The sequence below is a fragment of the Mauremys reevesii genome, unplaced genomic scaffold, assembly GCF_016161935.1.
Source record: "Mauremys reevesii isolate NIE-2019 unplaced genomic scaffold, ASM1616193v1 Contig4, whole genome shotgun sequence".
Lineage (NCBI taxonomy): Eukaryota > Metazoa > Chordata > Testudines > Geoemydidae > Mauremys > Mauremys reevesii.
Window position 1 is genome coordinate 520,594 of NW_024100851.1, and position 16,106 is coordinate 536,699.

General features: G+C 52.8%; 4 non-coding genes across 4 annotated transcripts; all 4 read right to left on the reverse strand.

The window, feature by feature from the left end:
* Positions 1 to 1,025: 1,025 nt before the first annotated feature.
* Positions 1,026 to 1,099, reverse strand: TRNAT-CGU. Its single transcript has one exon. It is a non-coding gene; the product is annotated as a tRNA-Thr (tRNA).
* A 2,242-nt stretch (positions 1,100 to 3,341) lies between these two features.
* TRNAS-GCU lies at positions 3,342 to 3,423 on the reverse strand. The gene has a single exon. It is a non-coding gene; the product is annotated as a tRNA-Ser (tRNA).
* Positions 3,424 to 8,769: 5,346 nt separating this feature from the next.
* Positions 8,770 to 8,841, reverse strand: TRNAC-GCA. Its single transcript has one exon. It is a non-coding gene; the product is annotated as a tRNA-Cys (tRNA).
* A 3,851-nt stretch (positions 8,842 to 12,692) lies between these two features.
* TRNAI-UAU lies at positions 12,693 to 12,786 on the reverse strand. The gene is made up of 2 exons: positions 12,749 to 12,786; positions 12,693 to 12,728 (listed from the first exon to the last, which is right to left on the reverse strand). It is a non-coding gene; the product is annotated as a tRNA-Ile (tRNA).
* Positions 12,787 to 16,106: the final 3,320 nt, after the last annotated feature.

The window sequence follows — 16,106 nt, forward strand, 5'->3', positions numbered from 1 at the left end:
CTGGGAGAAAACTCTCCCAGCGCTGTCCGTACTCCACCTCCCTGTGGGGAATAACGTACAGCGCTGGGAGCCGCGCTCCCAGCGCTGGGGCTTTGACCACACTGGCGCTTTGCAGCGCCGCAATTTGCAGCACTGGAGAGGGTGTGTTTTCACACCCTGCTGCAGCGCTGCAAATTTGCAAGTGTAGCCAAGGCCTGACTGGAAGGTGAGTAGGGATTTTTGTAGAGAAAATACAGTGGCTCAAGGGAGAAGACTAGATTTGTTTATAGGTAAGCTGATGACTCAAGGGTTTTCTTTAGAATAGACAAAAGGAGCTGATCACTCTTGGCTATGGGTGGTGTTTTCTTCCAGGGAGCTCACAATGCCACTAGGCGGCTTCACTATTTGGATATCAGTTAGGGATTCATTATTAGAATTGGTCTGGTAATTGCTGAGCTGGGTGTGTGCAGACATAGGTTCATTAGCATCTGGAGCAGAGATTCCCATGATGCAGTGCTTCCCTGCTTTTTCTGGTCCCAGAATTCAGTGTGGTTCTTGGTTCTCCATTCTGTATGCAAATTGAGATGTCTTCCTGTCCCATCTTTCATGCAGATGAGGCTAGGGGAGTTGTCTCTGCTCTCCATTCTGTATGCTAATGGGGATGTCTTAATCTTGTCACCCTTGTCAGGAGGGGTCTAGGTGTGTCTCCCAATGCCCTTCACTGCTCTCTGCAAGTTTTTTTTTCTCTGATGGGTTTTGGTTTAAGCAGAGGCTGGGGGTTGGGGGGAGTCTTTCATGAGTCAGGCTGGATATTGCACCCTGGTTCCCCAAAAACACAGAGGTGTCTGGTATCAGAGGGGGGTCATCTGTGACAGGCTGGACCACTGACCTATCAGCTCTTAACTCTGAAACTTTCAGTAACTCTGTTATCAGTGCCTGTGAGTATAATTTAAAAAGCCATACTGGGCTGGACCAAAGGCCCACCTAGCTCTGTGTTTTATCCTCTGACAGTCGCAAATACCAGGTGCCCCAAAAGTTAATCAAGAAGGCACCACTGGGAGTTGAACCCAGACTCTCCTGTTTACGAGACAGGTGTTTTAGCCAGTTAAGCCATGGTGCCTGCCTGTGGCTAAAACACAGTGTCTGCCCACACCTGACTCCCTGCCATCCCCACGGGGGCCTGACAAGCTTTGCATGTGTTTGGATTCTGCAAAGCAGAGGAGCAGGTGACGTTTTCCTTGCAAGCTGTGTGTGTGTGTGTATGAATCTTTGGCCAGGTCTGCACTATACAAAGTTATTTCAGCATCATTATATTGCTCAGGTGTGTGAAAAACACACAACACTCCCTCGGTTGGCAGCTTTTGGCTGGTGCACACACTGCAATGCCACGTCTGGGGACAAACTGCCCTGTTTTGGTGACAAAATAAAATGATTTCAATGAGAAGGCTAGAGCTTTTGCAGCAAACTTAAAGTGACAAATTGTCAGTGTAAATGCTGCTGGTCATTATATCACCAAAACTGGTCTCCACCACTATCCCACCATGCCTGCCGTGAACTTGCCTGCCCTGCATTCCTGCTACAAAGGCTGGGTCCCTCCTGTTTCATAGCTCCAGAAAGTTCTGACAGCTGAGCCACTATCTACACCGGGATTAGGTTAATAAAACTGCATTGTCAGCCTAAGTAATGTAATTACACCAACCTAATTTCATAGTGTAGACCTGTCCAAAGAATCACACACACACCTTGGGAGCAAAACTTCACCTGCTCCTCTGCTTTACAGAAACCAAACAGGAGCAACACTTGTCAGGGTCCAGTGGGATTGGCAGAGAGTCAGGTGTGGACAAACAGGCTGCTTTAAATAACAGCAGGTACCATGGCTTAGCTGGTTAAAGCACCTGCTTTGTAAACAAGAGATTGTGGGTTCAACTCCCAGTGGTACCTTGAGGAGTGGCTTTTGGGGCACCTGGTATTGGCTACTGTCAGAAAAGAAGATTCAGAGCTAGATGGACCTATGGTTTAAATTACACTTGCAGGCACTGATAATAGAGTTACTGAAAGTTTGGGTGTTTAGAGCTGATAGGTCAGTGGTCCAGTCCCTGCAAGGTGGTTTTACCAGTTCAACTTGCTAAACTCCCTCCCAACCTCTATAAAATTACAGTGCAGAGATATGGGCTTGAGCCCAACCTCTGAGGCCCCATGAGGGGTGAGGGTTTCTGAACCCAGGCTTCAGTGTGAACACAAATATCTGCACCACAGTTTTTAGCCCCTCAGCTTTAGCTCCAGGAGCCCAAGTCAGATGACCCAGGCCAGCCCTGCTGCCATCTTTATCCCAGGAGAGATGGACTCTAAGGTACGTCTCCATTGCAATGTAAGCCCAGGTGTGGCACACTCTACTCAAAGCAGCGCCTTGGAAGCCCCATATTCACCACTCTCATATAATGATGACATGGTTTGTACAAAGTCTGCCTGGTGAAGTATCATTTCAAAAGTCTTGATCTGTTGAACATTAATATCGTGTTGGATTGTGTGTGCTCGCATTGGTTGGGAAGTTATGAAGTTTTGCTCTGTGTGTGTTACTGAGATACATTATGAGGTTGGGAAATGCCCCCCACCAGCCTTTCAGGTGTGACAATGGAGGACCCAGACTTGCTGCTGGCCCATTGAAGGGATCCACACTCCCAAGGACTATCCCAGGAACCGTGTACAATGCAGGCTTCTCCGAGGTAGCACAGAGACAATGGACACTGCTTGACTCACATTGTAGCAAAGGAGCTTCCTAGCAAGTTGGAAGAAACTATGAAAGAGGGGAAGTGACATCATGACTTGGCGTCTCTTCCCCCACAACTCAGCAGCTGGAAACACACCTGGAGGACAAAGACTGAACTGAACTGAGTCAGAAAGCAGAAGAGAATAATAACAATAATACTTGCAAACCAAAGTCCCCAGACAGACTAGTACTGGTGTGTCAGCAGAAAATTTTCAGTTTGGGGAATTTTGTTTTCTCAGTCAGACCTTGCCAAGGGAAGCAGGGAGAAAATGTTGGAGTTGCCTCCTTCAGAGCAGCTTGGCCTAGACACTAGCTCTGGTTCACTGCTCTGGCCTTGCTCGGGTTGAGGGTATTTTAATAATTTGGGCAGGTCCCAGGGTGTTTGGGGGAGATGATGAGGATGTTCCCTTTTGACATAAAAACTAAGAAATACAGCACTAGAGAATTTTTTTTAAAGAAATCTGGGATTTAGACATTTTATTTAAAGCAAGGGAGTTCTGAGTTTCTGATTGCAAGAAGCAACATTGTTTGATCTGTCATTGTACCAAAGGGGGAGATGATTGTCTACAAAGGAGGGGTGAAAAGTAAACGCACCTGATGAGGATGGGATTCGAACCCATGCGTGCAGAGCACAATGGATTAGCAGTCCATCACCTTAACCACTCGGCCACCTCATCTGAGTAGTTAGAAAAAGGACAGGAGGAGAAATCTAAGGCCAGCAGAGATAGGGACAATAAGGAGTTTTAAATACTAAGCGGAAGCAGGGGCTGAATGAGCTCCCCCCTCACATCTAGTGAGGAGCTGGGGGAAAGACTTCAGGAACAGAGCGTGTTTGCACAGACACACCTACTCTGCCTAGGTATGCAGCATGATGGGGCTGCTTTCCCAAAATGACCAGTTTCGGCTGGTGGTGGGTTACAAATCACTTTAGGATTCAATGGAATGAAATGTTATTATCCTTCCTGCATGAGTGAGGGGCAGCAGAACATACCTAGACTGTCCTGATGGAGGGGTGGGTGGGTGAGGAATAGCTTTTATTGGACTTCATAGAAGTGATTGAGAACATCACCCTAAACCAGTGGTCCCCAAACATTTCACTCTGTGCCCTCTTAGCCATGGCTGTGGCCCCTTGGAAGCCGCAGTCAAGAACTGAGGCTGGGAGTGGGGCTGTTGCTTGCTGGGGAGAGGGGTGCAGACAGGGGTAAGGGGGTCGAGGCCGAGCTGGGAGCCAGAGCCCCAGGCTGAGGGTGGGGTTGGGGAAGAGCTGGGACAGAGTGGGGCTGAGTGCTGCTCCCTCCATGGGGGCTGGCTCAGGCCCTGAGGTGCCCCCATGAATGTTCCTCTGTGTCCCCCTAGGAGTCATGCCCCACATTTTGGGAACCACTGAACCCTACTCACTAATCAGGGGCTAGTGATGCCAAAGCCCAGGGAAAGGGAGAACAAGTGCGGGGCCCCCAGCACTGGAGACATGTGAAGGGGCTGCAGGAGAGGGGCAATGGCTGGTGGCCCAGGGAGTTAAGGGCAAAGGGGGCACAGGAGGGGGCAGGAGTTAGGGGTGAAGGAGGTGCAAGGGTTGGGAGTGCAGGAGCTAGCGATAAAGGGGGAGTGGGGATTGTCCAGGGGCAATGGGGAAGTGCCAAAGTACAAGCTTTGCCCAGGGCACCATTTTCCCTAATGCTGGTCTGAGCAAACAATTGGAAATGACCCTTCAGTGAGACCAGAACCATCGTGTAGAAAAACCCCTTTGTTAAGTGTTGGTGGCTGAGGGCTTAGGGAGATGGGTTAGAAAGCAACAGGTATCTTTCTGTGGAGGTTTGATTCTTGCCTGTTAGGCAAGGCTGGTGTGTGGTGTCTCCATGGCTGCACTTTCAGTGTCTGATCTGCCACAGGGAGCCAAGTCTAGACATATTCAGAGGCTCTATGCCAGCGTTTCTTAAATTTCCTTTCACTGCAACCCCCTTCTGCCCAAAAAAAACTTACTCCATGGCCCTGGAAAGAGGGACCAGGCCCCTCCACACTGGGCAGAGGCAGGGAAGACAAAGCCTAAGCCCTGCCCCAGTTAGGGGAGGGCAAAACCAGAGCTTGAAGGATTCAGCCCTGGGTGGTGGGGCTCAGAAATTTGGCTTCAGCCCCAGGCCCCAACAAGTCTAACGCCAGCCCTGGCAACCCTATTAAAACAGGGTCACATCTCACTTTGGGGGCCTGACCCACAGCTTGAGAACCACTGCTCTATGCTGATGGGAGAGAGTTTTCCTGTGGGTGTAGTTAATCCACTTTGCAAGAGGTGGCAGCTATGTCAGTGGGAGAAGCTATATCGGTGGGTGCGCAAGCTGTGGTGTTTGCCACATTTAAGAAGTTTAATCAAACCCCATTTTTAAAACCACCTGTGGTCTGGGAATGGCAAAGGAGCTCGATGAATCAGGGTTTGTCCTTCAAAGTCCTGAAAATCACGATTCCCTACTCAGGTCATTGTGGGGGTATAGCTCAGCGGTAGAGTGCTTGACTGCAGCTCAAGTGATCCTCAAGTGGTCAGATTAGATGCTCTAATCGTCTCTTCTGGCCATAAAGTCGACTAATTTCTGAAAAACTGAGTGTAGCATTGGGAGCAGCGTCTGATGTTTTCCTGTCTAGCCGGCTTGCTTCCTAGAACGAACGCTCCTTGAGTGGGGTGATCCACAGGGAGTACCTCAAACCTCCACAGTGCCTGGCCGGGGCAGGACATTAGCCCAGCAAGGGAGGGGTGTGGCAGTGACATCACAAAGGCCTTTTGCAGGACCTCAGACTATTGGTCAAAGGTGGTGGGGAGGTGGTGACCTCACAGAGAGATGCTGACATCAGCCAGGCAGGACAGGGGTGAGGGGCCAGGGAAACCTCAGAGACCCCTGTGGCTTTGCTTCAGCAAGTCTCCTTCTCCAGGTCTCTCTTTGAGGACTGAGAGAGTATTTGGATTCACATATATGAGCGCCAGGAGGAATCTCTTTCGAGTTTTCTCCTTCCCTTTTCCTGATTTTACTAGAAAACAGCCATCCCTGTTTAGAAGGTAAGAGCCTCCTCGAGGTTTGAAACCTGTTCAGTCTGATCCATCTGGTGACAGTTGAATTCTAGGCATGGAAAACACGAGTTTAAGGAGGCAGAATTTTATTTCACACTTGGGATTTTGTCCCTGTGACGGGTCTGACACCCCAGCACCCCCTTGTGGCAGGGGCGGGCTGGGGGCCTAGCGCCGGGCCACTCACTTGTCCTTCGGTCTGCCCCTGGCAGCCTGCGTATTACGGCCTAGCGGCCAGAGTCCATAGACGCCCCCTTCGGGGCGGGGCAGCGCGGCCTAGCGGCCGGAGTCCATAGACGCCCCCTTCGGGGCGGGGCAGCGCGGCCTAGCGGCCGGAGTCCATAGACGCCTTCGGGCGGGGCAGCGCCTAGCGGCCGGAGTCCATAGACGCCCCCTTCGGGGCGGGGCAGCGCGGCCTAGCGGCCGGAGTCCATAGACGCCCCCTTCGGGGCGGGGCAGCGCGGCCTAGCGGCCGGAGTCCATAGACGCCCCCTTCGGGGCGGGGTATTAAGGTGTGGGGTAGGGGGACTCGGGCCCGCCCTCTCCACCGAGCCCCGACCCAGGGCCCTGATTGTGGCAAGCTCTCCTTGCCACCCGCTCGGCGGGGATCCGCCCGCAACACGCCGAGCGGTACTACAGCTTTAAGGCTGTCAGTCTCTACAATCCCCTGGGTCACTTCCTACCCTGTCTGGCCGGACGTCGGCGTTGTGGGAGCGGTTCCCCCGTAGGTCCCTCCGGCAGGCGTCCCTCCCCGGGGTCTCCGGTACGGCCTCAGCTCGGCTGACGCCCCGGTCCAGGCTCACTGGCTCTCCTCCTGCAGGAGCTGACGGTCTGCGTCCTTCTCCCCTGGTGGCCAGCCCAGACTGATCAGACCTGCAGGCTTTTATACCGGTCTGCCAGTTGGAGCATGCCCAGCAGAGCTTCCTGGGCGTGGCTTCCTCTGCTAGCAAAGAAGGGTTAACCCCTGCTGTACCAGTGCGGGGCTGTCCCGCCCCGTCACAGTCCCATAGAATCAGTGGGGACATTAAGGTTTGTCCTTTTTGTTTCACCTTTTCCTCCATCCCTCCCTCCTTTCTCTTCGTCTCTTGCTTCTTTTGTCCTTTCTCCTGTTCCCCTCCCAACAGCAGGAGCGGGGTGTGTGTGTGTGTGTGTGTGTTGCAGGGGAGTGCTCTGCAGCTCCCACTGTGGGAGGTCCACCCAAAAATGTGGGGCTGAAATAGTGCTTGGGCAGTGATCCCCACCAGTGACCTGGGCCATCCTTTGGGCTCTCTGGTGAGAACCCTCAGCCTCCCATCCTCAGTCTCTACCCTGATTGGCTGAGCAGGGGGTTATTGACAGGGAGGAGACTCAGGTCCTTGTTGTTCTCTTTTAAGACCAAGGAAATAAGTCATAACCAGTTCTATGTTTGATTAATTTTGCTGCTTCGCTGCATTAATGGTCTCTGAGCAGTTCATGATTCTCTCTAACATTGCAGTTCTCCTCAAATACATGCTGAATAATTACTGTGCACTGTTGTTAGTCTGGAGCTCGTCTGACAGCACTTTATTCAGGTCATTCAATGTCTGAAATTCAAGATCTGATAAACCTGCCCCTGGAAATTTCCACTACTTGCATCCGAAGAAGTGGGTATTCACCCACGAAAGCTCATGCTGCAAAACGTCTGTTAGTCTATAAGGTGCCACAGGATTCTTTGCTGCTTCTACAAGATCTGATGGTTAGTTTGAAAATCAGGGCTCTTATGTCCTACTCCCAACTCTTCCACTGACTGGCTGTGTGACCTAAGACAAGTCAATTCTCCTTTCTCAGCCTTAGCTTCTCCCTCTATCAAGTAGGGGTAATAATGATCCGCTCCTACCAGGGCCGGCTCCAGGCTAACCCGCCACGCACCGGCTTGGGGCGGCATGCCGCCGGGGGCGCACCACCGGTGGGGGGGAGGGCGGCAGGCGGCTCGGGTGGACCTCCCGCAGGCGTGCATGAGGATGCTCCACCGGAGCCGCGGGACCAGCGGACCCTCCGCCGGCACGTCTGCAGGAGGTCCACCAGAGCTGTGGGACCGGTGACCGCCAGAGCGCCCCCCGCGGAGTGCTGCCATGCTTGGGGTGGTGAAATTCCTAGAGCTACCCCTGGCTCCTACCTACCTCACTGTAGGTGGAGGCAGGGCCGGCTCTAGGTTTTTTGCCTCCCCAAGCGAAAAAAATGTTGTCTGCCCCCATCCCCTTGCAGCCTGAGCCCTGGGCTCTCCCCTCCCTACACCTGCACCCCCTGCCTCCCCAGCTCTGGGCCTCCCACCACTCGCACCCCCCTGCTGCCCCAGCCCTGGGCTCTACCCCCTGCCCCTCACCTCCCTGCCAAGCCAGCCCTGGGCTCTCCCCCCCACACACATCCTGTGCTGCCCCAGCTCTCGACTCTCCCCGTGCCCCCTACCAGTGCTCCCCCACCCACACCCGCCCTGCTGCCCCAGCCCTGGGCTCCTCCCCACACTTGCACCCTCCTTCCTCCCCAGCCCTGGGTCACTGGTAACTTGCTCCCAGTTTAATAGAATAGAAAAAAGAGAGGATTGAATGTGTAACAGGGAGTTTGGTAAATCTTGGTTATTTTAGTTTTGCAACAGGCTCCTGTCCACCTCCAGTAGAGTTTTCAGTCCCAATGGCAACTTACTTACCAAATGTAATACAGACTAGTCCATGCCTCCCAAGGGGATGTGGTTCTTGTTCTTCTGCACATTGTAGCCCATGGAGGCCAAGGACCTGCAAATGTCTCTTCATGTGCCTTTGTTTCATTGATGAAAACATAAACTAGACACTTAGAGGATTGGAATTGATTTCATCGGAGGGACATGTTTGCTAGGTTTTTATGCATTTGCACAGGAAAATGTTGAGTGTTTCCATTCATTTCAGGCATCCCTAGTCAGGGCAGCTCCTGAACATAATGGAAATGGATATGCAATTATTTTTGTTGAAGGACCAGGCTTTTAAGGGGGCACTTGGATTTGAACCAAGGACCAATTGATCTGCAGTCAAACACTCTACCACTGAGCTATACCCCCTGACAGCTACATGGCAAGTCAGTGATCTTAAGGATCTTGAAACGTGAGCGTGGTGTTCGTTTCTTCCACACCAGTGTTGCTGTCTGTGCATTCCGGAGCTATGGGGTGATTGGGAAAGGAGCAGCCGACATCAGGACCAACGAGACGTGCTGGTGGCCCATCAGGAAGAATCCACTCTCCCAGAGACTTCTCGGCAAGGGCACGGTACACAAAGGGGGCTACCTACCCGCCACGTCCCAGCAAGGGTCTTTCTAGTCCCACTTCAGTGTTACCCAATTTCTAGTCAGTCTTTGGCCCAGATTCCCTCCCTGAGCGGCACCAGCACATGCCTGGGCCCCCTGATAGTGTTAAATCTGCCTTGAGCTGGGACCCAGCTTGGCAAAGAGCCTGCAGCCCCCTCTGTGCTGGAGGAGTGAGAGCAGCCCTGGCACTGGGCAGGGCAGCCCTGAGGGAATGAACCCAATGTGCCCGTGAGGCCCTGATCCAGAACCTCTGCCAGGCAGCTTGTGCTGCTCGGGCTTCTCTAGTCTCCAGTGAGGATTCAAAGCTTCTCTGCTCCAGGGGAACCCCTGGGGGAGGGAGGCAGGGCTCCTGCAGGATAAATCTTCCTGCTGGCAGAGCTACGGTCCCCTCCTCATGGGCACAGGGCATTACACACGGCACCCACCACATGCACACACCCCTTTGTGGGGAGAATCAGCTCTGGGATATTGGGGTCAACCCCCCCCACCTCCTCCCTGCAAACCTTCTCCTGGCTTCAGTGAGGGAATGGGGGCGTAAGGGGCTAGTGCGGTAACAGCAGCAGCGTGGCCGTGGGGCTCGGCCGGTGGCTGGGGCCAGTCGCCTGAGCATGAACCCAGCCGACCCCAGGAGATGGACCCGGGTCACCAGCCCAACCCACCACGCGGCTGCTGCCGCTGCCCCGTTAGTGCGCGAGCTCCCACAGACCACGCTGGGGAGAGCCCCCAGCTGCAGGGGAGAGGCCCCTGAGTGCCTGGCAGGGCCCAGCTCCTGGCTGACTTGCACTGCTGGGGGTCAGGGGGCTGGGTGACAGGGGGGCGTTGGCTCTGGGGTGGGACTGTCACTTCCCCCCCTGCCAAGCCAACAGGATCACAGCAAACGAAACCAGCTCGGCCGGCAGGGGAAGAGTTCAGTCCAGGGCCTGGTGCATTCTGGGAGCAGGGGCGGGGCAGAGAAAGGGCAGATAGGGGGCAGCTCTGAACACTCCGCGCAGAACTGCCTGTCCTGTCCCGCAACCTCTGTTACAGGGGGCTTTTAGCCATAGTTTTAATCAGGCCAATAAATTGAAACAAACCCCTGTTAAATCATTGCTCAGCCCGAGTCCTTCACCCACATTCCTTAGGGCATTGAGTGTTTCATTTCCTGCCTCCATTTCCCACAGTGACACAATTTCCTTTGCACAGATCCATGAACAGCAAAACCTCCCTGTGTCTCTGGTCTGAGCCAGGGCATTCGATTCCAGTGAATCCTTCTCTCCTGCAATGGCGATGGTCAGACAGAGGGGACGTGGCACCTGCATCCCTGCCAGGGAGATATTGGCTCGGCTCTTTCTTTCTGCTGCTGTTGTTAGTCCATGAAACATCAAGGGTGGAATGCAAGGCTCAGTTCATGCACCAGCCCCCTGAAAAATTTCAGTGCCCCAGAGAAATCCTGCCACCTGCTATTGGAATGATGTGCTGGAGATTTGAATGGGAAAGGGACTGTCTGAATTGTCAGAGTGGGGAATGAACAACAAGCTACAGCAATGTCATTCACACAAACACACTCTCATCCTGCTCCAGCTGGAAGGGAAATGGGCAGGAATTCTCAGTGTTCACCCAAGGACACACTTACACTGATGCGCAGTCATGAGTGTGCTGGGCAAGCTGGTCTGAGCAATTTGAAGTGACAATTCAGTGAGAACCGAATCATTGTGTGGTGCAGCAGCTGCAAACCGAGTGGTTAAGGTGATGAACTAGAAATCCATTGGGGTCTCCCTGCGCAGGTTCAAATCCTGCCAACTATGCAAGCACTGCACTGCTGTTATTATTACTGTAGTCTTAGCGCCCGAGCATCCAGAGTGCAAACTGGAGCCAGATCTACTTTCACTCTGTCTACACTTAAAATGCTGCTGTGGCACTGCTATAGCACTTTGGAGTAGACAGTGACTGGAGAGGTTTTCCCATCCGTGTAATAGCTACATGGACAGAACAATTCTTCCTTTTCTTTAGGACTATCTAACCAGGGCTTAGGTCATCTTAACTCTATGGAGGGGGGTGGTCACACCCTGAGAGACGTCGCTCTGCCAGTTCAGTGCCCAGCGTACACCAGCCCTTAGATCTCTCTTGGTATTTCAATGCAGGCACTGACCTGTGAGAGGAAAACATCAGCTCACAAACACAGAGACTGAATTTCCCACATTTAATCTCGCTGCACTTTCCAGAAAGTCACAAAATTCAATTCATTCTTGCTAGGACAGAGAAAAAATAAGTGACACTAAGTTTTTGGCTTGGGTAAATAAAATTAAGTGTTTAATTAATATAGTAAAAAAATCTGTATTGATTCCGCTAACAGCACAGCATGAAATAGGAACAGAGACAAAGCTTGTCAGTGACGACTAATTTCACAAATGATCTTCCCATTATTAATTTCCACGCTGCCCCCATTGGAGGTCTGGGCATCGCCAGTGTCATTGCTCTGCAGTCACCTTCCCCTAGAATTGTTCTCGGACATTCGACTTCCTCTGTGGCATGGGGCTCGGGTCACTTGCTGCAGGATTCCCTGCACCTTGAGGTCCTTAAGCCACGATTTGAGGACTTCAGTAACACAGACATAGGTCAGGGGTTTGTTACAGGAGTGGGTGAGTGAGATTCTGTGGCCTGCATTGTGCAGGAGGTCAGACTAGATGATCATAATGGTCCCTTCTGACCTTAAGTCTATGAATCTAGTCCCAAATTTGGAAAATTGTGCAGTTCAGAATGAGAATAGTGACCCCATCTCCTTCCTGCACCTGCTCTACATTGCTCCACAGCAGCTTCTCCCCCTGCAGAGTCACCCCAGCACAGCAGTGCAGCCGCACAGTGTTCAGCAGGGGCCCCTGGCAAGGACAGTGGGTGCAGCTAACAGCCCAGTGTGCCGGGCCGTGAGGCAGCTGTAAAAAAGCAACAACCCCCCCCACAGAAGTACAGAGACTGAATTCCCCAACTATAACATCATGACCCCCCTGTAGAAAGCCACACGTGTCAGTTGTATTGTCACAGGGAGATGCAAAAATCAAGTGACACCAATTTTTAAGATGAGTAAATAAAGTTGAGGAGATAGTTATTAACCTCACAAAAATACACTAAAGATCCCTCAACATAACACCTGAAGGTGAAATATGAACAGAGACAAACCTTGTCAGCAAAGGCTCATTTCCCAAACCATCCTCAAAATGTTACTAATTCCCACCCCTCCTCCACAGGAGCTCTGTGCAGTGTCACTGTTCTGCAGGCAGCTTCCCATTAAATGCTGTTGGGGGACATTCCCAGGCCTGGAAATGTACCAACGACAGAATTTGAAGAGCAAACCTGGCTTCCCGCACCAGGCGGGATTTGAGTGTTTTGTCCCTGTCACTTAGAGTTTGTCAATAGTACAGACGCCAGGGGCAGGACTCCAGGCTCTGCTTGAGGGATCCTGGCACAGGGGCTGGTGGGGGAGAGAGCATTGTAGATTCTCACCTGAGTTTTGGAGTGGAGGTAATAATTGAAGGGGCATTTTTAATACTCCCTTCCTCAGCGTCCCCAGGGCTGGAATTCTACATTCCACAGGGCCAAATGAGGGGGTGATGCCATTTGGCTAATGAAAACCAGTGCTCCAGGTGAGGCTTGAACTCACAACCTCAGCATAGCTCCTCTCAGTACTGCCATATAAGTACTGTGCGCTAACCAATTGCGCCACTGGAGCACCTGTTCAGTATGATTCTCCCAGTTCCCTAGGTTGATACAGGCGAGGAGTGACCCCAAAACATTCTCAGTGGGGCTGAGAGCAGGTAGCGACAAGTGTTGTACTCGGTGGGGTGGATTCTTCTTAAGGGTTCTAGGCCCCATTTGACCCTTTTGTTCTTCCCTGTGTAATAACAGAGCTGGTTAAGACTCAATGGAGAGTCTTGCTGCAGACCAACAGATCTGAAATCACTGATAACCAGCTCTAAGCATTAGTCCTGCTTTGGGACAGTGTCTCTCATGCAAGAAACTGCCCAGTCTGCGCTAGCCGTGAGACTCCCTCACTAACAGCTGAAATCAGGGAGAGCTGTGTGAAGTGCAGGGCCCCAGGGGGGCCTGAACAGGGGGGAACAACACCCCAGGACTTTTAAAAATGGGAGGGCTCTGCCTTGCCACTTTGTAATGACCGTAAGGGCGAGTGAGGCGGGGAGGGGGTGGAGAGCAGTGAGCGAGAGGCAGGGCCTTGGGGAGAGGGGCGTGATCATGGGTGTCAAGGTTCTTTCCCCACTCTGAACTTTAGGGTACAGATGTGGGGACCTGCATGGACACCTCTAAGCTTAATTACCAGCTTAGATCTGGTATCACTGCCACCATCTAGATCCCTCTGTCTGGAACTCCCCCTTTCCCCCCAAAACCTTCCCCTCCCAGGGCAGCCTTGAGAGACTTCACCAATTTCCTGGTGGATCCAGATCCAACCCCCTTGGATCTAAAAACAAGGAAAAATCAATCAGGTATTAAGAAAAAGGCCTTTAATTAAAGAACAGAATGGTAAAAGAAAACCCTTCGGGAGAGATTAGCATACCAGCTACTCTCACAGACAACAGATTCAAAACACAGAGGATGTTCCCCTGGGCACAAATTTAGTTACACAAAAATACCCAAATACCCAATTTTGATAATTCCCTTAATGATACCAAGACAAGTTACAAAGAAAATAAACATAAACCTATTTATTCCTTTCTAAAACTTACTACTCTGATAAGAGGCTGGTTCCTTGATCTTTTCACTCCGGCTGAAACTGAAAACTCTCAACAAAGGAAAACTTCCCTCCTTCCTTTTGAAACATCTTGTTCCCCCATTGGTTCCTCTGGTCAGGATGCATCAGCAGCCAAGAGTCGTGTGGCACCTTATAGACTAACAGACGTATTGGAGCATGAGCTTTCGTGGGTGAATCCCCACTTCGTTGGCTGCGTCAGTGTTGGCCTTTTCCAAAGAAGTGCTTGGAGGGCCTTTTTCTGTGTGACCACGTGGCCTAATGGATAAGGCATCTGACTTCGGATCAGGCAATTGAGGGTTCGAGTCCCTTCGTGGTTGTGCTTGTGCAATTTTACCTTTGAGCTGAAAGTCCTGCTCCCTTCAGGGCTGGAACCTCTTCTTGGCCGCTCAGGCCAATGCTCTGGCTTCAGCTAGAGCCCCGGGAAGGAGTTGGGGGGTGGGTGTCACAAAGGCTGGGGCATGAGCCCCAGGTGCTTCCAGTCTCACCTTTGCCCTTCCTGACTTGCCAAAGAAAATGGGCGGCTGCCCGGGCTAGCGTGTGGAGCAGTTTCCCTCTTCCAAGTGTGCGCCTGTCCCTGTGCTGGAGGGTACTTGCTACATAGCGCCTTGGGAGCCTGGGTGTTTCTCTGCTTCTCGCCAGCTGGGGAAAAGCCTCTTGGGGAAAAATCTCCTGCCCCACTGCCAAAGTGAGCACCTGGAGTGGGAATGGTAAGAGGCCCCACCATGGGGGCTGGATCTGCTTTCCTACCATCTTCTGATGTTGGCCACAAAGCATCAGCAGCCGCCCTGCATGCTGGTCTGTGGGTGGCCTTCAGTGGGGGTTTGGCATGGCAGGGAGCAGGTTGGCTGGGTGTTTTTGTGCCTGTCTGAAGGCCACACATAGGCATGGTCCTGCCCTCCTCTGGCCCTGACCTCAGTTGCTCTGTGGCTTTTAAGCCTTCCCTTGGAGCTGTCAGCACCAGCTGCCTCTGCTCTAGGTGCCCAGAGGAGGAGAGGTGCTGGGCTCCCCTCTGGAAAGCCTGGCCCCGGCACTGCTTCCTTTAAATGCCATGTGGGCAAGAGGAAGAGCTGCAGCTACAGGGACCAAAGTTGTGGGTATCAGGTGAAGCAGCAAGAATCCCAACCATCAGGTCAACCCGCAGGAATCTCTAGCCAGACTGTTAAGTTCTAGGACCCCACCCTCTAGCGGCCAGCTGGACCAGAGACCTATCGCCAATGGGCATCAGTGACCCAGGAGGAGGAGTAAAAAAAAACATCCACTCTAGCTCAGCCAGGCAGAAGACAGCCAAGCACATTGAGCTCCAAGGCTTTGTAGCAAACCAACATACCTGCCAAAGGCCCCACTGAGACTTGAACTCAGATTTGACGATTCAAAGCCCTGAGGGCTGCCCATTACACCATGGAACCTGCAGCTGTTTCATTTTCTAGACCCCTGTGACTCTCAGCTGGCTGGTTTGCCCTCTGCACTTATTGCTTCCCACCAGCAGCTTCCTCTCATGGGACTCTCTCTCGTCCTCCAGCGACTGTAGTCCTGCTCTACCAGATCCGTGGGTCCTGCCCTGAGTCCCTGCCTCCCCCTGCTTTGTCTCCATTCTCTGCAGGCTGCAAAAATGTCAGGGGAGGCCGCCCCTCCCTTCACTCGATGCTCCCGCTCATATCGGCCAGCTGCAGCCTCATCTGCTGGAACTCGGGCAGCTGTCGCTTGATCCGGTTGTACAGTCACACGCTGACTGGCTCCCCTGCCTGGATGCTCTTGTGGAAATCCCACAGGTGACACTGCAGGACTTGGCACTGTTGGTTTCTTTAATGTTGTGGTGTTTGCCCAACCGCCAGAACAAAGCCACCAACTCCTCCCTCACCAACTCCCATCAATCCCCCTGGTTGCCATAGAACCCTTTGATGCTTTCCCGTTCTGCCAGCACCACCAGGCCTCGCCCTCTGCTCCTTTATCTTGCAAGCTCTGGATACTCAGCTTCCAATATCCTCCGCCCTGGGTCAGGGACAGGGGCGGCTCCAGGCACCAGCGCAGCAAGCTGCGGAGGGCGGCCTGCTGGTCGCTGTGAGGGTGGCAGTCAGGCTGCCTGCAGGAGGTCCTCTGGTAATGCGGATTCAGCAGCATGCCTGCGGGAGCTCTGCCAGTCCTGCAGCTTCAGCGGCAATTCGGCAGCGGGTACGTCGAAGGCACGGGACCAGCAGACCTCCTGCAGGCATGCCCCCGAATCCACCTTACCAGAGGACCTCCCGCAGGCATGTCGCCGAATCCGCATTACCAGAGGACCTCCGGCA